General features: G+C 37.1%; 2 non-coding genes across 2 annotated transcripts; both read right to left on the bottom strand.

Moving 5' to 3' along the window:
• Nucleotides 1-8,676: 8,676 nt before the first annotated feature.
• Nucleotides 8,677-8,783, bottom strand: LOC140855933 (small nucleolar RNA R71). Its single transcript, XR_012139376.1, has one exon. It is a non-coding gene; the product is annotated as a small nucleolar RNA R71 (small nucleolar RNA).
• An 8,430-nt stretch (nucleotides 8,784-17,213) lies between these two features.
• Nucleotides 17,214-17,320, bottom strand: LOC140855932 (small nucleolar RNA R71). Its single transcript, XR_012139375.1, has one exon. It is a non-coding gene; the product is annotated as a small nucleolar RNA R71 (small nucleolar RNA).
• Nucleotides 17,321-24,816: the final 7,496 nt, after the last annotated feature.

The following is a 24,816-nucleotide window of genomic DNA, read 5'->3' as shown; positions in this document are numbered from 1 at the left end:
TATTGAGTTAATGGACTCATTATCAAACACCTTAATGGAAGGCTATGACTCAGTTATCTCCATAACTTTATCATTTTAAGGACCTAATAATTTTAGAGGATTTAAATAATATAGAGGATGAAGTCAGATGAACCAGCTTATCATGATCCTCCCACTGGCTTCACCAAGTCAGCTTAAGGGAGATCAGGACTGGTCTAGGAGCACCTAAATCAGTCACACTGATTTACCTAGCTGACATGGGTCAGCTCGAATAGTCAAGTGATCCGATCAAAACATAATTTCACCAAGAGGCCAGGTAAGTTCGATCAGTGGGAGGGTCTACCAAAGCTTGCCTTAGACACCATCAGAAATGGCCAGGTAAGCGGGATCCCAATTAAAAACCACCGGTCTGGTTTACCTTAGACACCAACTGGTTTAATTAGTTTTGATTAGATCAACCTAACAGTTCGTGCTAGACCGCTTAGCTAAGAATCAAGTCCATTTGGTTCTCGTTAAAGACATGGACTTGACCAACTACAACTATTGTAATTGATCTAGAGAATCCTTGACCTAATCTAAGACAACAATTGATTAGATTTAGTCAATTCTCTAATTAAGTCCATCTTCAATCTAACCATAGGTCTAACCCAATTAATGGACCTAATTCCCGCTAACCCATTAACCCAATGTGTTATGGTTTGTGTCTTAGGTTCTTCAATTCACAATCCTAGAACCTATTCAAACAACTTCTTAATTCTTAATTAAGTTTTGGGCTGAGGGTTGGGTTTGGCTTTCAAAAAAATAATTTTCATATTTGTAAAATAATTTTATAATATGATTCTACCAACCATATTGCATGTTTGATTCATAATCAAGATGCAAGTGAAATAAACATGAAACTACTTTAGATCTAATCTAAACAGGTTCATGTAATTGAAATAATTTCAACTTTAAACAATTTTTTTGCACAAAAATTATTAACAAAGAGATTTTATTTTAGATTTAAACATCTTTTAAATCTAATAAATCATAAATTTAATCTAGATCATATCTAACAAATTTATGATTAAAGATAGATTTACACAAACTAGGACAACCTTTGCACTGTAAGGGGTAAACCTTACAGCAGGACAACCTTGCAGTTTGTGATTGATCTAAAATTTTAATTTTAGATTTAATAATCAGATTATAAATTAGATTTAATCTAAAAAATAATCTAAGCATATATCAATAATCATGTAATAAAAAACCTGGGCTCTGATACCAATTGTAGGAACCAGATCTAGGGTTTCAGGGTTAGATCTTGAAACTTTTTCAAGATCATACAGCGGAAGACTAAAATAAATCAAAATTTATTTTCTAAAATCAAAAAATCCCTAGATCTAAGATTCTATTACATGATTATTACATATCATTAAATCAAAAATTGAAATATATAAATATTGCATGAACTACATGTTGATCATATCAACATGTTTCTATACCACATCTAATGTATGTATTAAACAATAGATCAGATCTATTACCTTGCAAGTTAGATGCTCTAACCTCACTGATCCGGGCTTAAGGATGATGTTGCAAGCCGCACATGCGTCCGGCCTCTAGGAGTCATCCACACGAGCCCACGAATCTCGATCAGAAGTTCTGCTTTAGGAAATCAGCACAGTATGCTAGTACTGCGCTGATCCTTCTTTGATGGTTGATCAGGTGCCTCCTTCTTCTTGATTTAGACTCTTTCAAAGATAAAAAGTTGAAGGAGGAGTTTTAGATCTAAGACGCTCTCAGGAAACTCAAGATGGAGGGAAGAAAGATATGAAAACAAAAACCCTAGAAGAAGACCCTCTTCTTCTTCACGTTTTTCTCTCTAGACACTCAAACTTGCATCTTTTATATCTCCAAGACCCAAAGGTATTTCTCTCTAATTTTTGGATGGAACAAAGGTCTCTCAAATCTCTAATTTATTCTAAAATTTTACAAAGAAAATCATCTTATATAGAGAGATATGATAGAGTCCTTAACTAGGTCAAACACCTAGTCAAGGCTTATCCAAACATGGCAAGTTAAGGGTGCCCAACTCTTGAGCACCTCCTTCATATTTTTATATATGGATCACCAAAAAAGGGTGCATAATATATACCCTAAAAGCCACAAAAATTCCAAAAAAAATTTGGATATATTCGGTGCAAAATTAAAAGAGTTTTGGATTTCTAAAACTCTATCTCATAGAATTCGAAATCCAAACTTATTTCTTTTAGATTTGATCCAAACCACCTTCCATGTAAGAAAGAAGAGAGGAGACCTTTTGTGAATGTGGGAGAGATCTGGGAGAGAGCTTTTGTCACACAAAATAAGTGGAGATTGGCATTGAATAAGAGAGAGGGCGTGGAGAAGGCTTATGTGGCGCAAGGTGGAATCCTAGTCTTACTAGGATTCTGTCTTATGACTTATTTTAATTTGGTTTCCCAAACCAAATCAAATCAAAATTAGATCAGCCTAATTAAAATAGGTCTTAACCCAATTAAGAATCTAATTTAATTAGATTAAATTAGATTTAAATCTGATTTAATTTTCTAATCAAATTAGAAATTAGATTGACCCAAGTCCTAGTTGAACTAAGACTAGTTTTTCCTTGCACTTGGCTTATCCAATAAATCAATTGAACTTGATCCAATCATGCCCAAACCAAATCTAATTAAATCATATTTAATTAGACTTAATCTCAGCCCATTGGCTTAATCAAATTAAGCCAATCAGCAATCGAATTGCTAATAGATCCTCCTGCAACACTTACACTGGGTTAAATGTCAATCGTATTGATCATTTAACCCTAGAATGATTCTTAATCGTTGATCAACCATCTGATCGGATCATGAACTCTAATATGTGTGACCTCATAGGTTCAAACCTAAGCCGGTAGCATAAAAATAAATTTCTATACCAATCGAAGTGACCATCTAGCAATGGTACCCGACGACCGGATAGGTCGAATGTGTAGAACAACATCCTTAGAACCCATGCGGATATAGTTTTCATATAATTCATCCCCTTGACCAAAATAATCATAGGACACCCCAGAGTTTAACTGTCAACTCTGATCAGGTTGTCCACATTGTATTTCAAAATATCAAATCCATCTGATGGATTACCCTGGCCAAGGTTTTGCTAAATTGAAATACAGCGACTCATTCTTCTCCAACTCTTAGAGTGGTCAATCCCATCTCGATCACACTCTGACTTCGCAAGTACTTGATTGTACCCAGAAGCCTTCCATCCCTGAATTAGAAATTCAGTTAGTCCAGTACCAAAGCACAGTGAGTTGCTTGCAAGTCACTGAGGCGATCTCAAGTCTAAGGGATACTTATACCTATATCCCATCAGAGACATTCTCGACAGTAGAATACTCTGGAGTTGGTCACGTTCAATGATGATGTACCCTTACATCTCACCTGTATGCCATACCAGTGTCTCCACACTCCTTGGTTAAGAGGACAACCAACCCATATGGCCTATAGCGACCTATGCTCGATAGAAGCTGTTGTCCTTATTAACAGCTTATCATTTGGTCGTGAACAGTTTTAAGGACTAATCGATAAATCCTCTCTTTATCAAACTTAAATAGTCCTAAGGACTTCATCATAACAACGGAGTTCATTAGAAGATGAAAGCTTATGATGAAGATGCCAAATATATTTTATTTATTAACAAATCAATTACAATACTTGGTTGCTCAACCGTCAACAGCTTGACGATTGGCTTTTTGGGACACATTTCCCAACAGGTTGAGCCACCCGAAGGAGTAAAACCCATAGGGTGTAAGTGGGTCTTCAAGAGGAAGAGGAGCGCAGGCGAAAAGGTGGAAACCTATAAAGCCTGTCTGGTTGCCAAGGGATATCGTCAACGTTATGGTATAGACTATGACGAGACATTTTCTCCTGTGGCAATGCTCAAATCCATTCGGATTATGCTTGCGATAGCTGCCCATCTGGACTATGAAATCTGACAGTTGGATGTGAAGATAGCTTTCCTAAATGGAGAGCTGGACGAAGAAGTGTATATGATACAACATGAAGGATTCACATCCATAGATGAGTCTAAGGTGTGCAGACTACAGAGGTCCATTTGTGGACTTAAGCAGGCATCCCGAAGTTGGAACATACGTTTTGATAGGACGATCAAGACGTATGGCTTCGTTAAAAATAGAGAAGAGCCCTGCATTTATAAGTGGGCTAATGGTCCAGTAGTAGTATTTCTTGTATTATATGTGGATGACATTCTCTTAATCGGGAATGATGTCCCTGCATTACAGGGAATAAAGATTTGGCTGTCGTCATAGTTCTCCATGAAGGATTTGGGAGAAGCTTCCTACATCCTAGGGATGCGGATCTATAGGGATAGATCTAAAAGGTTGCTTGGTTTATCTCAGTCCATGTACATTGATACTATGTTGAAGAGGTTCAGCATGGAGAATTCCAAGAAAGGCTATCTTCCGATAGGCCATGAAATTTCTCTCTCAAAGAGGGATTGTCCGACAACACCTCAAGAGAGAGAGCGTATGGGTAGGATTTCATATGCTTCGGTAGTGGGATCTATTATGTATGCCATGACATGTACACGATCAGATGTGGCATACTCACTAGGGGCAGTGAGTAGATACCAATCTGATCCAGGAGAGAATCACTGGAAGGTTGTTAAAATCATCCTGAAGTATTTAAGAAATACTAAGGACCAGTGGCTTGTTTATGGTGAATCGGACTTGAGACTTATAGAGTTTACAGGCTCTAGTTTCCAGTTTGATCACGATGATAGCAAAAGTGTGTCGGGATTTATTTTTACCCTTAATGGTAGGGCTATCTGCTAAAAAAGTTTCAAGTAGCACACAGTGGCTGATTCAGTTTGCGAGGCGGAGTATGTCGCTGCATCAGATGCTGCCAAAGAAGTGGTGTGGCTGAGAAAATTCATCACCGAGCTCAGAGTAGCACCCTCTCTTGTTGGTCCAATTTTGCTCTACTGTGACAGCGCTGGAGCCATTGCTCAGGCGAAGGAACCAAAGGCACACCAGTGGATGAAGCATATTCTGCACCACTACCATCTCATCCGAGAAATTATAGATCGAGGTGACGTCGATCTTCAGAAGATCGATGGAAAGGAGAACCTGGCTGACCCATTCACTAAAGCCATTGCAGTGAAGGAGTTCGACAACTACAAGTCGAAGATGGGTATTAGATACTGCACCGATTGGCTTTAGGCCAAGTGAAAGATTGTTGGGAATAGTGTCCCAAAGTCAATTGTCAGTCTGTTGACGGTTATGCTCATTTTTATATATATACATGAATTATTAATTAATAAAAATTATTTTGGTATTTTTCATCACAAAATGTTTCATCTTCTAATGAATTCCTATGTTGTGGTGAAGTTCTTAGGACTATTTAGACTCAACAAAAGAGAATTTATCGTTTAGTCCTTAAATCTGTTCGCGATCAAATGATACGTTGTTACCAAGGATGACAACGTTTATCAAGCATAGGTCGTTGTGTGCCATATAGGTTGGTTGTCCTCTTAACCAATGAGTATGGAGACACTGGTATGGCATACAGGTGAGATATAAGGGTACATCTGCACTGAATGTGATCGACTCCGGAGCTATTTCTGCTGTCAAGATTTGCTCCGATGGAATATGGATATAAATGTCCCTCTGACCTGAGACCACCACGGTGACTTGCAAGCAACTCACTGCACTTAGGCACTGGACTACCTGAATTTCTAATTCAGTGACAGAAGGCTGCTGGGTGTAGTCAAGTACTTGACTTGTCGGTGCGTGTGTCAAGATGGGATTGACCACTCCAGTTTAGGAGCTGTGTATAGTCGTGTTTCAATTTAGCAAAACCTTGGCCAGGGTAGTCCTTGTGAGGAGTCATAGGACTGTTTGAGTTGAGCACGATTCGGATGATCTGATCAGGGTTGATAGTTTAATCCTGAGTCGTCCTAAACACAGGGGTCAAAAGGATGAATTATACAGTAACCATATTCATGTAGGTTCTGAGTGTTTGATTTATGTCACAAATTGACATAAAAAGTATCAATTAATATCTAAATTATCTAACTTTATTAAGAAATTGATACTTGTTATTATATTTTGTAGAAGAAGAGATCATCAATAGAAAGAACAAGGAAAGAGGATTCCAACGGCGCAAATTTTATGCAAAACGGAGTTAAATTGACCCAGGAATTGAAGAATGAAGAAAGAAGACTCAATTGGATCAAACCCCAGTCAAATCAGATCAAAATTGATCAAAAATCAACTGATTTGGTGATCTGATTAGCCGCCTGGTCCACAGCAACAGGCGCGTGGACCATGGACCCATCGGCGCACCATAAACCCCCCTAACAACTCTCTAAAACCTCTTAGTCCCACATCGAAAGTTTTGAAAACCTTATAACCCCCAAATGCCTATAAAAAGCCCCCTAAGGCCCTTGTTTTATGTATTCTTCCTGGAGATCAAGCTTGTAACCCTAGATAGTGGGGTTTTTAGCTCTCTTTTCAAGCCTCGAGCTTTGAGGTTTTTGTAATAAATTTTTTTTTATATATAAAATCTTATTTTTATGCAATTTCATCTCTTTACATTATGCAATTTATTTTTCTTGCAATTAGGATAGTTTAATTTATGCAATTTAATTTTATGCAATTAGGATAGTTTAATTTATGAAATTAGGGTAGTTTATTTTTCTGCATTTAAATTTTGCAAGTAGATTTAGATCATGTCTAGCTAAGCATCCCTTCTAGGGTTTGCGATGAAGCTAGATCATGAGTAGGGATTTTACATAGAGTTCTTTCTTTTTCTTAGGATTTCTTTTTCTTCCTCTTTTGCCAAGAATTTTTGATGAACTACAGTTGGGTCAGAGTCCCTTCATAGTTCATGCTTGATTCAGTGCATAGGAGGAGAAAACCCTAAGGGATCCTAGTTACTACTCCCCTGTAAAGAATCTTGATGGATTATCGTTGGGCCTTAGTCCCTTCATAATCTATGCTTGGGAAAGACAAGAGGAGTAGTCGTTAGGATCAATAAGAAAAATTCTAGGTAGAATTCCCTAATCTAGATCTAGTGGATTCAAAAAACCCTAGATCCTTAGTCTTATTGTCTTTAGCAAACAACTTTCGACTTTCGATTTTTGTTAAAGCTCGCTTGAGCATAGATTTGAAAATCATTTTAAAAACCAAGTCTCTGTGGGATCGACCCGTACTCGCTGGTCGTGCTACTCTGCACACCGTGCGCTTGCGGTTTTATTTACAAATTTTAAGATTTGCACATCAAGTTTTTGGCGCCGTTGCCGGGGATTTGGCATTTTAAATTGTTTTCAAATATTTGTTCTTCATGCATTATAACTCTCTTTTTTTTTTTCTTTAGGTTTCTATATTTAGTTGGTGATTACTGAAAAACTCAGGTACGCTTCTAATTTTTCTTTTATTATTTTTAGTTAATTACTTTTGCTTTTAGACCTAATCATTTGAATTTACTTAATCACAAAAAAAATATATATATATAAAACAAAACAAAAGACATTTCATAATCGTGAAGTAAAATATCAAAATAAAAAAAAAATTCTAAATTAAAATCTTTTACATTCTTGGTCATCTTGTTTATTTGTATTTGCATTTTCATAATTAATCTAAGGGCATCAACCCATTAACAAGATAAGGTGGGGATTTCATTACCCTTCCTTAGCCCAAAAACCATCTCCATCATATTGCATTACCTAGACTTTTAATCTTAAAATCAATTAGACGTCAACCTTAAGGAATTCGAGCTCAATAGGACAAGGAACCCTAAGAGTTCTACCAAGTTTGAGTTGTTTGATTAGTTGGTGTCTAGGCAAGTCCCTGAGGGTGGTTTGTTAAATTGGTTCAGTTGCTGGCCTGGCCAACTCGTTTGGTGTCTAGAAAGGCAACGATGAGTGAACCTCCCACCTCTTATACTTACCTGGCTAACTAGTTGATCAATCTCCACTTGGAAGGTTTGAAGGGTCATCTTGGAACAGTTAGGAGCTGTCTAGATTTAGGTTAACCCTAGGATAGATTGAGTTTAATTTATTGATTCACTTGTTTGAAAAAAAAAAAAAATTAAAATTTAAATTAATTTGGTTACTTTTCTTTAGATTTAGGACTCCTTAGGATCTTCTCTTTAGAACTTTTTCTCTTTTTTTTCTTTTCCTTATACATAAAAATTTTATTAAAAAAAAAAAAATTGTATAAACATCGAGAACCGTACACCTCGTGTGTGGAGAAGAGTGTCGGGTCGTCTAGTTAGAATTGAGTCAATTCCTGTTGTTCCAATGGCTGAACCAATCCAACCCATGACCCTTGAGGATTTGTGTTATCCAGTTGGCTCCATCCAACCATCTTGTATCAGGTTGCCACAACCCACAGCTAACAATTTTGAAATCAAACCTCAAATCATAAATATGCTTCCAAAATTCACAGGATTAGAGGATGCTTATATATTTATTAGAGAATTTGAGGAGGTATGTGCAACCATGAAACTGCAATTAACAGAGGATGAGGTCAAACTTAGATTAATCAACTTTGCCCTTAAGGACAATGCTAAGAAGTGGCTTTATAGTCTGCCAAACTATTCTGTCACTACCTGGGAGGGCTTTGTGAGAATATTTTTAAAAAAGTATTTTCCCCATCATAAAACAGCTAGGATTAGGAATGAAATAAATCAATTTTACCAACTAGCTGGTGAATCATTTTGGAAGTACTTTGATCGTTTCAAGAATCTTTTGACCCAATGCCCACACCATGGAATAGAAACTTGGAGACTATGCCAGATCATCTATGAGGGGTTAGATTCAAACTCAAGAACCATGCTAGAGTCCATGTGCCAAGGCCAATTTATGGACAAAGAAACTACTGAAGCTTGGCAATTCTTAGAAGACCTAGCCGAGAAAAATTTACAGTGGGAAACAACTAGGGAACCTGATAAAGCTACACCTTCAAGAGGAGGAATGCATCAAATTCAACCAACCCTAGCATCAGAGGCCAAGATTGCAACCTTAACACGTAGATTGGAAGCCTTAGAATTACAGAGACCAGCCAATGTAAATCAAATATCTGCACCCATGTGTAAAAGGTGCAATACACCAGACCATGTCTTAGAAGAATGTTCCTATTCGAATGAGTGTGCACAGGTGAATGCCACCTATCAAGGACCATTGAACAATCCTTATGCACCCACATATAACCCAGGTTGGAGGAATCACCCGAATTTCTCATGGTCCCAGAATCCTAATGTAGGTAATCCAAATTTCAATCAGCAAAATCTAAGGTCCAACCTAGTGATGAACAACCCGCCAGGCTTCCATGATAATGACAAGAAAATTTCCTCTTTAGAGAAAAGCCTAGAAGCCATGATGAAAACACATACCAGCTTTATGCAAACTACGGGTCAACTCATAAATAATAACACCCAAGCTATAGCCCGTCTGGAAATGCAAGTAAGTCAGCTGGCTTCGACCATTAGTGAACGAGAACATGGTAGGTTACCTAGCCAACATGAGCCAAATCCTAGGAACCAAAATGGTCCACGACCCCAACAAGGAAACCAAGTTAATGGTGTAAATGCCATTCATACCTTAAGATCAGGAAAACAAATAGACAATAAGGTAGTTGCACTTGATGATATAGATGACTCATCTGCCGAGTCACCTTCTAAAACTACTACCTTTCAACCTCAAGCACCAGAAACTGAAAATTCACCTAGTCCAGTACTTAAAAATCCTAGAGCTCCTTTTCCAAACAGACTGAAATCCAATAAATCTGAACATTTAGACAAAATTTTAGAGGTATTTAAACAAGTCCAAGTTAATATTCCTCTTTTAGATATAATCCATCAGGTTCCAACTTATGCCAAATTTTTAAAAGATCTTTGCACTAGGAAAAGGACCACTAATGTACCAAAGAAAGCATTTTTGGCTGCAAGTGTCAGTTCATACCTATCTAGCCATGTGCCAATTAAATATAAGGACCCTGGAGCTCCAACAATTTCTTGTGTTATTGGAGAAACCAATATAAAAAAGGCCTTGCTAGATCTAGGAGCTAGTGTGAATATCCTTCCATATTCGGTGTATGAACAACTAGGATTAGAAAAACTTCAACCTACTGGGATCACATTACAGTTAGCCGATAGATCTCTCAGGATCCCTAAGGGAATGGTCGAGGATGTTCTGATAAAGGTTGAAAATTTTATTTTCCCTGTAGATTTTATTGTTTTAGAGACTGAGCCAGTTGCGAATCCTAAAGGACATATACCTATCATTTTAGAAGACCATTCTTAGCTACGGCCAATGCTGAAATCAATTGTCGAAATGGTCTAATGAAGTTATCCTTTGGGAATATGACCATTGAGCTTAATGTTTTTAACTTAGAACAGGAATCATCTTCTCATGCTGATGTCAATGTAGTCCAAGATGGTATTTATGAATCCATTGACATTAGTGATGATGAAGTCGACCTAGAGTCTAACCCCTGGTTAATCCATGAGTCTGAGGATGTCAATGAAATACTTAAAGAAAATCAGATTAATCAAGAATCGACACTTCCTACTGAACCAATCATTGAGATGGTGAAATCATCACCTAAACCATCGATAGAGGAAGCACCCATTTTAGAACTGAAATCCCTCCCAGAACATCTCAAGTATGCATATCTAGGACCCAAAAAAACTTTGCCTGTAATTATTGCATCAGACCTAGATCCCAAGCAAGAGGAGGAGTTAGTGTCAGTTCTAAAAGCAAATCAGGAAGCAATAGGTTGGACCATAGCAGATATCAAAGGAATAAGCCCTTCTATAGTTCAACATAGAATATACTTAGAGGAAGAGGCTAAACCAACAAGAGAAGCCCAAAGAAGGCTTAATCCAGTTATGAAGGATGTAGTTAAAAAGGAGATTCTGAAACTCCTAGATAGTGGAATAATTTATCCTATTTCTGATAGCTCTTGGGTAAGCCCAGTTCAAGTAGTACCCAAGAAATCTGGGGTAACAGTGGTCCAAAATGATGCAAACGAACTTATCCCAATTAGGACCCAAACGGGATGGAGGGTCTGTATAGACTATAGAAAGTTGAATGCTGTGACAAGGAAAGATCACTTTCCTTTGCCATTTATTGATCAAATGTTGGAAAGAGTAGCCGGACAAGAGTTTTACTGTTTTCTTGATGGATACTCCGGTTACAACCAGATCCCCATAGCCGCTGAAGATCAAGAAAAGACTACATTCACCTGTCCATTTGGTACTTTTGCCTATAGACGAATGTCCTTTGGACTATGTAATGCACCGGCAACCTTTCAGAGATGCATGATCAGCATGTTTTCAGATATGATAGAATGATTTCTAAAATTTTTATGGATGACTTTTCTGTTTTTGGTCTAACCTTCTCCGAGTGTCTGAATCACCTGCAATTAGTTCTAGAACGATGTAAGGAGAAGCACCTAGTTCTCAACTGGGAAAAATGTCAGTTTATGGTCAAACAGGGAATAGTTCTTGGCCATGTCATTTCTAAAAAGGGGATTGAAGTGGACAAGGCCAAAATAGATCTAATTGCAAGTCTTCCACCACCTAAATCTGTGAAAGAAATACGTTCATTTTTAGGTCATGCTGGATTCTATAGAAGGTTTATTGCCAACTTTAGCAAAGTAGCACGTCCACTGACTAATCTTTTGGCAAAGGATACCAAATTTGAATTTACTCATGAGTGCTTGGAATCCTTTGAATTTCTAAAAAATACACTTGTATCAGCTCCAATCATTCATCCTCCTGTCTGGTCTGAACCATTTGAATTAATGTGTGATGCGTCCGATCATGTTGTGGGCGCAATCTTAGGTCAACGAATAAATAAGCTGCCTAGAGTGATATATTATGCAAGTAAAACCTTAAATGATGCGCAGCTTAACTACACCACAACTGAGAAGGAGTTCCTTGCCGTTGTCTTTGCTTTAGAGAAATTTAGATCTTATTTGGTTGGGACCCACACCATTGTTTACACCGATCACTCAGCCATTAGACATCTCCTAGCAAAGAAGGATGCCAAGGCACGTTTAATTAGATGGATTTTGCTCCTTCAAGAATTTGACCTAGAAATTAGGGACAAGAAAGGCACTGAGAACGTTGTAGCAGATCATTTGTCCCGAATTCCAGTTGCACCATCTAGTGAACCATCCATCAATGAATCTTTCCCAGATGAGCAACTCATGTCTTTGTCTACTGAACCTTGGTTTGCTGATATTGTAAATTATTTAGCCATAGGCAAGATACCTTCTCATTGGACTAAGCAGGATAAATATAAATTCTTTGCCCAAGTGAAGTATTTCATTTGGGATGATCCTTATCTTTTTAAACAATGTCCTGATCAAATTATTAGAAGGTGTATCCCAGATAACGAAGTCATGAATATTTTATCTTTTTATCATGATCAAGCATGTGGGGGTCACTTCGCGTCTAAGAAAACTGCTGCTAAGGTTCTCCAATGTGGTTTTTATTGGCCCAATTTGTTTAAGGATGCTCACGAATATTGTAAAAATTGTGCTCAATGTCAGAAAATGGGCCGAATCACCAAGCGACACATGATGCCACTCAACCCAATCTTGGTAGTTGAAGTTTTTGATGTTTGGGGAATCGATTTCATGGGACCATTTCCAAATTTCTTTGGAAATAAATATATTCTAGTAGCAGTTGATTATGTTTCAAAATGGGTAGAAGCAATTGCATGTAGAACACCCGATAGCAAAATGGTCATTAAGTTTCTTAAAGAAAATATTCTCTCCCGTTTCGGTATTCCTAGGGCAATCATTAGTGATCGGGGAACCCATTTTTGTAACCGACCTTTTGCAACATTGATGAAAAAGTATAATGTCACCCACAAATTGACCACACCATATCATCCTCAAACTAGTGGACAAGTTGAAGTGTCAAACCGACAAATCAAACAAATTCTGGAAAAAACTGTTAGTGCCAATAGAAAGGATTGGTCTTTGAAATTAATTGATGCACTTTGGGCATACCGAACCGCTTTCAAGACCAATCTAGGAATGTCTCCTTATAGGATTGTGTTTGGTAAACCATGTCACTTGCCTATTGAGATAGAACACAAAGCCATGTGGGCCATCAAACAACTAAATACAAATTTGAACGACGCTGGAAACCATAGAAAGCTTCAGTTGAATGAATTAGAAGAACTTAGAAATGAAGCCTATGAAAATGCAAAGATATACAAGGAACGAACCAAAGCATTTCATGATCAATCAATTATGAGAAAAACTTTCAATATCGGACAAAAGGTACTCTTATATAACTCTAGATTACATCTGTTTCCAGGAAAGCTTAGGTCTAGATGGACAGGACCATTTTTAGTAAAGGAAGTCTTTTCACACGGAGCTGTTGAGATTGAAAACCCAAGTAATGGTGTTATCTTTAAAGTTAATGGTCAACGATTAAAACCATTCTTGGAATTACCTGTCAAGACTATTGAAGATGCCATGGTTCTTTATGAACCAACTTATTCTGATTAAGTTGCTTCGAGGTTTGGTCTGACTGAAGACATAAAACTTAGCGCTTCTGGGAGGCAACCCAGCTTATTTAATTTCTAATGCTTTCTTTGTTTTCAGTTTGCTTAGGACAATTAAATTAGATAAACTCCATTGGGGACAATGTCGGTCAAGTTGGGGGGAGAGCTTGAACAAAATCAGGTGTTATCATTTCCTTTTCCTTCCACTATGAGTTATTTCTTGCATTTAATATATTATGTAAAAAAAAAATAATAATAAATAAATAAATATATATATATATATGAAATAAATTAATCTATAAAAGAAATAAGAGTAAGTTAGAAAGTATTTGCTAATGTAGTGAGTCACGGAGAAGATTAGCTGGTTAGACTCTTGGTGGCTTAGGTCATTTAAAGACTATTAGCACTTCCAATTGCACATGCACACTAACAAGGTAAAGTAGGTGTTAATTGTAAGGTCAATTAAGGATTTGAGTATTATTTAAATTAGATAATTTTCTCTACACCCCAATTGAAGAAATTTGAATTTAAGGAAAGAGCTACCTGCCTGAAATAAAATGCAAAACACAGAGTAAATGTGGATTGCCCTAAGCCTAGTAACCGGGTCTCTTCACCTAAGTCAAGTGTTGAGATTCGCATCAAACGGTGGTGGGAAGGCCAGGATGCTCAGCAAAAAAAAAAAAAAAAAAAAAAAAAAAAAAGATATACAGTGTGAAAGCTACCTTAGTTCTTTGTTTAATCTGGGGTGTATAGAAAATTAATCGAACTAAGTTATGAAAAATGATATAATTGGCCTGTACAAGTTAATACTGAAATACTAAGTTAGTTATCACTCACACAAGTGCTATAAAACTTTAAGTGTACTCTAAGAAAGCTTCTAAGTAGACCGACTATCGATTCTAATTCGAAGCTCATTACTTAGTAATATTAGAAAACTTCTTGAATTTCGATCTTAAATTAATTTGCAAAAGAAGAATCTTTTTGAATTATGATCTTATTTTGGTACATTGCTAAGGGACTAGCAATGATTAAGTTGGGGGGTGTGATTTATGTCACAAATTGACATAAAAAGTATCAATTAATATCTAAATTATCTAACTTTATTAAGAAATTGATACTTGTTATTATATTTTGCAGAAGAAGAGATCATCAATAGAAAGAACAAGGAAAGAGGATTCCAACGGCGCAAATTTTATGCAAAACGGAGTTAAATTGACCCAGAATTGAAGAATGAAGAAAGAAGACTCAATTGGATCAAACCCGAGTCAAATCAGATCAAAATTGATCAAAAATCAACTGATTTGGTGATCTGATTAGCCGCCTGGTCCACAGCAACAGGCGCGTGGACCATGGACCCATCGGCGCACCATAAACCCCCCTAAAACCTCTTAGTCCCACATCGAAAGTTTTGAAAACCTTATAACCCCCAAATGCCTATAAAAAGCCCCCTAAGGCCCTTGTTTTATGTATTCTTCCTGGAGATCAAGCTTGTAACCCTAGATAGTGGGGTTTTTAGCTCTCTTTTCAAGCCTCGAGCTTTGAGGTTTTTGTAATAAATTTTTTTTTATATATAAAATCTTATTTTTATGCAATTTCATCTCTTTACATTATGCAATTTATTTTTCTTGCAATTAGGATAGTTTAATTTATGCAATTTAATTTTATGCAATTAGGATAGTTTAATTTATGAAATTAGGGTAGTTTATTTTTCTGTATTTAAATTTTGCAAGTAGATTTAGATCATGTCTAGCTAAGCATCCCTTCTAGGGTTTGCGATGAAGCTAGATCATGAGTAGGGATTTTACATAGAGTTCTTTCTTTTTCTTAGGGTTTCTTTTTCTTCCTCTTTTGCCAAGAATTTTTGATGAACTACAGTTGGGTCAGAGTCCCTTCATAGTTCATGCTTGATTCAGTGCATAGGAGGAGAAAACCCTAAGGGATCCTAGTTACTACTCCCCTGTAAAGAATCTTGATGGATTATCGTTGGGCCTTAGTCCCTTCATAATCTATGCTTGGGAAAGACAAGAGGAGTAGTCGTTAGGATCAATAAGAAAAATTCTAGGTAGAATTCCCTAATCTAGATCTAGTGGATTCAAAAAACCCTAGATCCTTAGTCTTATTGTCTTTAGCAAACAACTTTCGACTTTCGATTTTTGTTAAAGCTCGCTTGAGCATAGATTTGAAAATCATTTTAAAAACCAAGTCTCTGTGGGATCGACCCGTACTCGCTGGTCGTGCTACTCTGCACACCGTGCGCTTGCGGTTTTATTTACAAATTTTAAGATTTGCACATCAAGTTTTTGGCGCCGTTGCCGGGGATTTGGCATTTTAAATTGTTTTCAAATATTTGTTCTTCATGCATTATAACTCTCTTTTTTTTTTTCTTTAGGTTTCTATATTTAGTTGGTGATTACTGAAAACTCAGGTACGCTTCTAATTTCTCTTTTATTATTTTTAGTTAATTACTTTTGCTTTTAGACCTAATCATTTGAATTTACTTAATCACAAAAAAAAAAATATATAAAACAAAACAAAAGACATTTCATAATCGTGAAGTAAAATATCAAAATAAAAAAAAATTCTAAATTAAAATCTTTTACATTCTTGGTCATCTTGTTTATTTGTATTTGCATTTTCATAATTAATCTAAGGGCATCAACCCATTAACAAGATAAGGTGGGAATTTCATTACCCTTCCTTAGCCCAAAAACCATCTCCATCATATTGCATTACCTAGACTTTTAATCTTAAAATCAATTAGACGTCAACCTTAAGGAATTCGAGCTCAATAGGACAAGGAACCCTAAGAGTTCTACCAAGTTTGAGTTGTTTGATTAGTTGGTGTCTAGGCAAGTCCCTGAGGGTGGTTTGTTAAATTGGTTCAATTGCTGGCCTGGCCAACTCGTTTGGTGTCTAGAAAGGCAACGATGAGTGAACCTCCCACCTCTTATACTTACCTGGCTAACTAGTTGATCAATCTCCACTTGGAAGGTTTGAAGGGTCATCTTGGAACAGTTAGGAGCTGTCTAGATTTAGGTTAACCCTAGGATAGATTGAGTTTAATTTATTGATTCACTTGTTTGAAAAAAAAAAAAAATTTAAAATTTAAATTAATTTGGTTACTTTTCTTTAGATTTAGGACTCCTTAGGATCTTCTCTTTAGAACTTTTTCTCTTTTTTTCTTTTCCTTATACATAAAAATTTTATTAAAAAAAAAAAAAAATTGTATAAACATCGAGAACCGTACACCTCGTGTGTGGAGAAGAGTGTCGGGTCGTCTAGTTAGAATTGAGTCAATTCCTGTTGTTCCAATGGCTGAACCAATCCAACCCATGACCCTTAGGATTTGTGTTATCCAGTTGGCTCCATCCAACCATCTTGTATCAGGTTGCCACAACCCACAGCTAACAATTTTGAAATCAAACCTCAAATCATAAATATGCTTCCAAAATTCACAGGATTAGAGGATGCTTATATATTTATTAGAGAATTTGAGGAGGTATGTGCAACCATGAAACTGCAATTAACAGAGGATGAGGTCAAACTTAGATTAATCAACTTTGCCCTTAAGGACAATGCTAAGAAGTGGCTTTATAGTCTGCCAAACTATTCTGTCACTACTGGGAGGGCTTTGTGAGAATATTTTTAAAAAAGTATTTCCCCATCATAAAACAGCTAGGATTAGGAATGAAATAAATCAATTTTACCAACTAGCTGGTGAATCATTTTGGAAGTACTTTGATCGTTTCAAGAATCTTTTGACCCAATGCCCACACCATGGAATAGAAACTTGGAGACTATGCCAGATCATCTATGAGGGGTTAGATTCAAACTCAAGAACCATGCTAGAGTCCATGTGCCAAGGCCAATTTATGGACAAAGAAACTACTGAAGCTTGGCAATTCTTAGAAGACCTAGCCGAGAAAAATTTACAGTGGGAAACAACTAGGGAACCTGATAAAGCTATACCTTCAAGAGGAGGAATGCATCAAATTCAACCAACCCTAGCATCAGAGGCCAAGATTGCAACCTTAACACGTAGATTGGAAGCCTTAGAATTACAGAGACCAGCCAATGTAAATTAAATATCTGCACCCATGTGTAAAGGTGCAATCACCAGACCATGTCTTAGAAGAATGTTCCTACTCGAATGAGTGTGCACAGGTGAATGCCACCTATCAAGGACCATTGAACAATCCTTATGCACCCACATATAACCTAGGTTGGAGGAATCACCCGAATTTCTCATGGTCCCAGAATCCTAATGTAGGCAATCCAAATTTCAATCAGCAAAATCTAAGGTCCAACCCAGTAATGAACAACCCGCCAGGCTTCCATGATAATGACAAGAAAATTACCTCTTTAGAGAAAAGCCTAGAAGCCATGATGAAGACACATACCAGCTTTATGCAAACCACGGGTCAACTCATAAATAATAACACCCAAGCTATAGCCCGTCTGGAAATGCAAGTAAGTCAGCTGGCTTCGACCATTAGTGAACGAGAACATGGTAGGTTACCTAGCCAACTGAGCCAAATCCTAGGAACCAAAATGGTCCACGACCCCAACAAGGAAACCAAGTTAATGGTGTAAATGCCATTCATACCTTAAGATCAGAAAACAAATAGACAATAAGGTAGTTGCACTTGATGATATAGATGACTCATCTGCCGAGTCACCTTCTAAAACTACTACCTTTCAACCTCAAGCACCAGAAACTGAAAATTCACCTAGTCCAGTACTTAAAATCCTAGAGCTCCTTTTCCAAACAGACTGAAATCCAATAAATCTGAACATTTAGACAAAATTTTAGAGGTATTTAAACAAGTCCAAGTTAATATTCCTCTTTTAGATATAATCCATCAGGTTCCAACTTATGCCAAATTTTTAAAAGATCTCTGCACTAGGAAAAGGACCACTAATGTACCAAAGAAAGCATTTTTGGCTGCAAGTGTTAGTTCATACCTATCTAGCCATGTGCCAATTAAATATAAGGACCCTGGAGCTCCAACAATTTCTTGTGTTATTGGAGAAACCAATATAAAAAAGGCCTTGCTAGATCTAGGAGCTAGTGTGAATATCCTTCCATATTCGGTGTATGAACAACTAGGATTAGAAAAACTTCAACCTACTGGGATCACATTACAGTTAGCCGATAGATCTCTCAGGATCCCTAAGGGAATGGTCGAGGATGTTCTGATAAAGGTTGAAAATTTCATTTTTCCTGTAGATTTTATTGTTTAGAGACTGAGCCAGTTGCGAATCCTAAAGGACATATACCTGTCATTTTAGGAAGACCATTCTTAGCTACGGCCAATGCTGAAATCAATTGTCGAAATGGTCTAATGAAGTTATCCTTTGGGAATATGACCATTGAGCTTAATGTTTTTAACTTAGAACAGGAATCCTCTTCTCATGCTGATGTCAATGTAGTCCAAGATGGTATTTATGAATCCATTGACATTAGTGATGATGAAGTCGACCTAGAGTCTAACCCCTGGTTAATCCATGAGTCTGAGGATGTCAATGAAATACTTAAAGAAAATCAGATTAATCAGGAATCGACACTTCCTACTGAACCAATCATTGAGATGGTGAACTCATCACCTAAACCATCGATAGAGGAAGCACCCATTTTAGAACTGAAGCCCCTCCCAGAACATCTCAAGTATGCATATCTAGGATCCAAAGAAACTTTGCCTGTAATTATTGCATCAGACCTAGATCCCAAGCAAGAGGAGGAGTTATTGTCAGTTCTAAAAGCAAATCAAGAGGCAATAGGTTGGACCATAGCAGATATCAAAGGAATAAGCCCTTCTATAGTTCAACATAGAATATACTTAGAGGAAGAGGCTAAACCAACAAGAGAAGCCCAAAGAAGGCTTAATGCAGTTATGAAGGATGTAGTTAAAAAGGAGATTCTGAAACTCCTAGATAGTGGAATAATTTATCCTATTTCTGATAGCTCTTGGGTAAGTCCAGTTCAAGTAGTACCCAAGAAATCTGGGGTAACAGTGGTCCAAAATGATGCAAACGAACTTATCCCAACTAGGACCCAAACGGGATGGAGGGTCTGTATAGACTATAGAAAGTTGAATGCTGCGACAAGGAAAGATCACTTTCCTTTGCCATTTATTGATCAAATGTTGGAAAGACTAGCCGGACAAGAGTTTTACTGTTTTCTTGATGGATACTCCGGTTACAACCAGATCCCCATAGCCGCTGAAGATCAAGAAAAGACTACATTCACCTGTCCATTTGGTACTTTTGCCTATAGACGAATGCCCTTTGGACTATGTAATGCACCGGCAACCTTTCAAAGATGCATGATCAGCATATTTTCAGATATGATAGAACGATTTCTAGAAATTTTTATGGATGACTTTTTGTTTTTGGTCTAACCTTCTCCGAGTGTCTGAATCACCTGCAATTAGTTCTAGAACGATGTAAGGAGAAGCACCTAGTTCTCAACTGGGAAAAATGTCAGTTTATGGTCAAACAGGGAATAGTTCTTGGCCATGTCATTTCTAAAAAGGGGATTGAAGTGGACAAGGCCAAAATAGATCTAATTGCAAGTCTTCCACCACCTAAATCTGTGAAAGAAATACGTTCATTTTTAGGTCATGCTGGATTCTATAGAAGGTTTATTGCCAACTTTAGCAAAGTAGCACGTCCACTGACTAATCTTTTGGCAAAGGATACCAAATTTGAATTTACTCATGAGTGCTTGGAATCCTTTGAATTTCTAAAAAAATGCACTTGTATCAGCTCCAATCATTCATCCTCCTGTCTGGTCTGAACCATTTGAATTAATGTGTGATGCGTCCGATCATGTTGTGGGCGCAATCTTAGGTCAACGAATAAATAAGCTGCATAGAGTGATATATTATGCAAGTAAAACCTTAAATGATGCGCAGCTTAACTACACCACAACTGAGAAGGAGTTCCTTGCCGTTGTCTTTGCTTTAGAGAAATTTAGATCTTATTTGGTTGGGACCCACACCATTGTTTACACCGATCACTCAGCCATTAGACATCTCTCCTAACAAAGAAGGATGCCAAGGCACGTTTAATCAGATGGATTTTGCTCCTTCAAGAATTTGACCTAGAAATTAGGGACAAGAAAGGCACTGAGAACGTTGTAGCAGATCATTTGTCCCGAATTCCAGTTGCACCATCTAGTGAACCACCCATCAATGAATCTTTCTCAGATGAGCAACTCATGTCTTTGTCTACTGAACCTTGGTTTGCTGATATTGTAAATTATTTAGCCATAGGCAAGATACCTTCTCATTGGACTAAGCAGGATAAATATAAATTCTTTGCCCAAGTGAAGTATTTCATTTGGGATGATCCTTATCTTTTTAAACAATGTCCTGATCAAATTATTAGAAGGTGTATCCCAGATAACGAAGTCATGAATATTTTATCTTTTTGTCATGATCAAGCATGTGGGGGTCACTTCGCATCTAAGAAAACTGCTGCTAAGGTTCTCCAATGTGGTTTTTATTGGCCCAATTTGTTTAAGGATGCTCACGAATATTGTAAAAATTATGCTCAATGTCAGAAAATGGGCCGAATCACCAAGCGACACATGATGCCACTCAACCCAATCTTGGTAGTTGAAGTTTTTGATGTTTGGGGATCGATTTCATGGGACCATTTCCAAATTCCTTTGGAAATGAATATATTCTAGTAGCAGTTGATTATGTTTCAAAATGGGTAGAAGCAATTGCATGTAGAACACCCAATAGCAAAATGATCATTAAGTTTCTTAAAAAAATATTCTCTCCCATTTCGGTATTCCTAGGGCAATCATTAGTGATCGGGGAACCCATTTTTGTAACCGACCTTTTGCAACATTGATGAAAAAGTATAATGTCACCCACAAATTGGCCACACCATATCATCCTCAAACTAGTGGGCAAGTTGAAGTGTCAAACCGACAAATCAAACAGATCCTGGAAAAAACTGTTAATGCCAATAGAAAGGATTGGTCTTTAAAATTAATTGATGCACTTTGGGCATACCGAACCGCTTTCAAGACCAATCTAGGAATGTCTCCTTATAGGATTGTGTTTGGTAAACCATGTCACTTGCCTATTGAGATAGAACACAAAGCCATGTGGGCCATCAAACAACTAAATACAAATTTGAACGATGCTGGAAACCATAGGAAGCTTCAATTGAATGAATTAGAAGAACTTAGAAATGAAGCCTATGAAAATGCAAGGATATACAAGGAATGAACCAAAGCATTTCATGATCAATCAATTATAAGAAAAACTTTCAATATCGGACAAAAGGTGCTCTTATATAACTCTAGATTACATCTGTTTCCAGGAAAGCTTAGGTCTAGATGGACAGGACCATTTTTAGTAAAGGAAGTTTTTTCACACGGAGCTGTTGAGATTGAAAACCCAAGTAATGGTGTTATCTTTAAAGTTAATGGTCAACGATTAAAACCATTCTTGGAATTACCTGTCAAGACTGTTGAAGATGCCATGGTTCTTTATGAACCAACTTATTCTGATTAAGTTGCTTCGAGGTTTGGTCTGGCTGAAGACATAAAACTTAGCGCTTCTGGGAGGCAACCCAGCTTATTTAATTTCTAATGCTTTCTTTGTTTTCAGTTTGCTTAGGACAAATAAATTAGATAAACTCCATTGGGGACAATGTCGGTCAAGTTGAGGGGAGAGCTTGAACAAAATCAGGTGTTATCATTTCCTTTTCCTTCCACTATGAGTTATTTCTTGCATTTAATATATTATGTAAAAAAAAAATAATAATAATAATAAAAATATATATATATATATGAAATAAATTAATCTATAAAAGAAATAAGAGTAAGTTAGAAAGTATTTGCTAATGTAGTGAGTCACGGAGAAAATTAGCTGGTTAGACTCTTGGTGGCTTAGGTCATTTAAAGACTATTAGCACTTCCAATTGCACATGCACACTAACAAGGTAAAGTAGGTGTTAATTGTAAGGCCAATTAAGGATTTGAGTATTATTTAAATTAGATAATTTTCTCTACACCCCAATTGAAGAAATTTGAATTTAAGGAAAGAGCTACCTGCCTGAAATAAAATGCAAAACACAGAGTAAATGTGGATTGCCCTAAGCCTAGTAACCGGATCTCTTCACCTAAGTCAAGTGTTGAGATTCGCGTCAAACGGTGGTGGGAAGGCCAGGATGCTCAGCAAAAAAAAAAAAAAAAAAAAAAAAAAAAAAAAACAGTGTGAAAGCTACCTTAGTTCTTTGTTTAATCTGGGGTGTATAAAAAATTAATCGAACTAAGTTATGAAAAATGATACAATTGGCCTGTACAAGTTAATACTGAAATACTAAGTTAGTTATCACTCACACAAGTGCTATAAAACTTTAAGTGTACTCTAAGAAAGCTTCTAAGTAGACTAACTACCGATTCTAATTCGAAGCTCATTACTTAGTAATACTAGAAAATTTCTTGAATTTCGATCTTAAATTAATTTGCAAAGGAAGGATCTTTTTGGAATATGATCTTATTTTGGTACATTGCTAAGGGACTAGCAATGATTAAGTTGGGGGGTGTGATTTATGTCACAAATTGACATAAAAAGTATCAATTAATATCTAAATTATCTAACTTTATTAAGAAATTGATACTTGTTATTATATTTTGCAGAAGAAGAGATCATCAATAGAAAGAACAAGGAAAGAGGATTCCAACGGCGCAAATTTTATGCAAAACGGAGTTAAATTGACCCAGGAATTGAAGAATGAAGAAAGAAGACTCAATTGGGTCAAACCCGAGTCAAATCAGATCAAAATTGGTCAAAAATCAACTGATTTGGTGATCTAGTTAGCCGCCTGGTCCACAGCAACAGGCGCATGGACCATGGACCCATCGGCGCACCATAAACCCCCTAAAACCTCTTAGTCCCACATCGGAAGTTTTGAAAACCTTATAACCCCCAAATGCCTATAAAAAGCCCCCAAAGGCCCTTGTTTTATATATTCTTCCTGGAGATCAAGCTTGTAACCCTAGATAGTGGGGTTTTTAGCTCTCTTTTCAAGCCTCGAGCTTTGAGGTTTTTGTAATAAATTTTTTTTATATATAAAATCTTATTTTTATGCAATTTCATCTCTTTACATTATGCAATTTATTTTTCTTGCAATTAGGATAGTTTAATTTATGCAATTTAATTTTATGCAATTAGGATAGTTTAATTTATGAAATTAGGGTAGTTTATTTTTCTGTATTTAAATTTTGCAAGTAGATTTAGATCATGTCTAGCTAAGCATCCCTTCTAGGGTTTGCGATGAAGCTAGATCATGAGTAGGGAATTTACATAGAGTTCTTTCTTTTTCTTAGGGTTTCTTTTTCTTCCTCTTTTGCCAAGAATTTTTGATGAACTACAGTTGGGTCAGAGTCCCTTCATAGTTCATACTTGATTCAGTGCATAGGAGGAGAAAACCCTAAGGGATCCTAGTTACTACTCCCCTGTAAAGAATCTTGATGGATTATCGTTGGGCCTTAGTCCCTTCATAATCTATGCTTGGGAAAGACAAGAGGAGTAGTCGTTAGGATCAATAAGAAAAATTCTAGGTAGAATTCTCTAATCTAGATCTAGTGGATTCAAAAAAACCTAGATCCTTAGTCTTATTGTCTTTAGCAAACAACTTTCGACTTTCGATTTTTGTTAAAGCTCGCTTGAGCATAGATTTGAAAATCATTTTAAAAACCAAGTCTCTGTAGGATCGACCCGTACTCGCTGGTCGTGCTACTCTGCACACCGTGCGCTTGCGGTTTTATTTACAAATTTTAAGATTTGAACATCAATGACCCAGGCCCACGCACACGTGCGCGGGGGTGTAGCGGCCCAGATAGCCCGATCCACCGTAGATCAAGCGGTGCATGGTCGGGGTTGTGGACTGAGGGGGCATTTCCCCTCGGTTTCTTGCGGTCCATCATGGACCGAACATCATTTCCCCGACGTTTCTCGCCATCCTTGGTTTATTTTGTGGACCATGTCACGATCTGAGGGTCCTGGGCACTGCCAGTCTCGATCCGACGATTCAGGAGAGTTCTTTGGGTGTTGTGAGGAGTCCTAATCTTATTTTTCAATGGATTTAAGCCATTAAAAGGCCCTGATGCGTGAACAGAAGTTGTCGTGGCGTGTGGCGCGCTTTCGTCAGGCAACAAACCCAGAGAGCAGAGAGGCGACACGGTGTCGAGAGGAGAAGGAGCAGGGCTTCTGGACAGCGGTTGCTTCAAGGGTTCAGAGAGGTCTTCTT

The sequence above is a fragment of the Elaeis guineensis genome, chromosome 2 (assembly GCF_000442705.2).
Source record: "Elaeis guineensis isolate ETL-2024a chromosome 2, EG11, whole genome shotgun sequence".
NCBI classification, from domain to species: Eukaryota; Viridiplantae; Streptophyta; class Magnoliopsida; order Arecales; family Arecaceae; genus Elaeis; species Elaeis guineensis.
This window is presented reverse-complemented; position numbering and strand designations above follow the sequence as displayed.